Source organism: Macrotis lagotis, chromosome 1 (genome assembly GCF_037893015.1).
Source record: "Macrotis lagotis isolate mMagLag1 chromosome 1, bilby.v1.9.chrom.fasta, whole genome shotgun sequence".
NCBI classification, from domain to species: domain Eukaryota; kingdom Metazoa; phylum Chordata; class Mammalia; order Peramelemorphia; family Peramelidae; genus Macrotis; species Macrotis lagotis.
Genome location: NC_133658.1, coordinates 233,424,615 through 233,426,040, shown reverse-complemented (window position 1 = coordinate 233,426,040; position 1,426 = coordinate 233,424,615). Strand labels below are relative to the sequence as shown.

General features: G+C 35.8%; 1 non-coding gene across 1 annotated transcript; it reads left to right on the top strand.

The window, feature by feature from the left end:
* The first annotated feature begins 529 nt into the window (after positions 1-529).
* LOC141510756 (U2 spliceosomal RNA) lies at positions 530-714 on the top strand. Its single transcript, XR_012475168.1, has one exon. It is a non-coding gene; the product is annotated as a U2 spliceosomal RNA (small nuclear RNA).
* The last annotated feature ends 712 nt before the right edge of the window (positions 715-1,426 follow it).

The following is a 1,426-nucleotide window of genomic DNA, read 5'->3' as shown; positions in this document are numbered from 1 at the left end:
TTAGTGCCTATCTGTTGAAATGGTTTCATTGAGATGTGGAAGCTGTGCATGCTTTAGCCTCTTAGAGACCCAGTTAAGAGTTGGGTGAAGTTGGGTAATGATGATGAAGTCTGTCCTTCATTATCAAAGAAGATCATGACATCAAGAAAAGTGATGCCATGACAAGCAAGTGAATTGGATTTGAGTAAGGGAGATGCTGTACTAAGTCACCAGTCTCACTTTTGCCTCCAGAGTCATCTGGATCCTGTAGCCAGCTATGGATTAAGATGACTTGGTGATGGTCATGAATTCATGGCAATCAGATTAAGTGACTTGCTCAATGTCAAACAGCTAGCAAGTATCAAGTGTCAGAGCCTGAATTCTAACTCCTGTCTTCCTGATGACAAGGTCAGTGCTCTATCCACTGCATCACTTAGTTTCCACCAAAGGTTGATATAAAGGGTTCAACAAGTCTTCACACTTGAGCTGCTAATACTATCTGAATTCCTCATATTCTCTATTGGCTAATATCAAGTGAGGTGATGCTAATATCCATTCTCTATTGACTAATATCAAGTGAGGTGATGCTATTCTCAGTTTAATATCTAATATATTATCTATCCAAGGAAAAATATTAAATGGGTTTTTGGGACAGGGAGATGGAATAAGAGCTTGCTCTGTCCACACCATACTCTTACCCATTATTGCAGTACTTCCAGGAATGGTATATCTCCCTCATTTATTAAGTAGTTATGATTTAGAAGGTAGGCTCTCTGGATAGAAAGATAAAAATGTCACCTCCACACTTAAGAATATTACATTCTATAGAAATATTGTGTAACCATTGGAACAAGAATCCAACAATATATTGTAAAGAGACATTCTTGGGACAGAAAGACACATAAAGCTGAAATGAAGGACTGGGGCAGAGTCTATTAGGCTTCAGCTGAATTGAAGAGGGTAGGAGCAGCAATCATGATCTCAAACATAGAAAAAGCAAAAATAGGTCTAATTGAAAGAGATAATCAGGGAAACTACATTTTGCTAAAAGATTACAGACAATAAAGTAATATAAAACAGTTTATAGAAAGTTTCTCTGATAAAGAGAATATATCTCAAATAATTGACCAAATGATAAATGGTCAAAGATATGAACAGGCAGTTTTCAAGATAGAATTAAAGCTATAGTCTTAAGAATAAATCTCTTAAAATTAGTATTGATTAGGAGAAAAGCTTAAACAACTCTGAAGTATCACCTCACATCTATCATAAATGACAAATACTGGAAAGGATGAGAAAAAAATAGGTGCACTAATGAATTTTTTGCGCAGTAGTGAACTGGTCCAGTCATTTTGGAGAACAATCTAGATCCATACCAAAAGGGCTATAAAATGGTGCATACTCTTTGATATGGTAACACCACTACTAGGTTTATATTCAAAAAAGA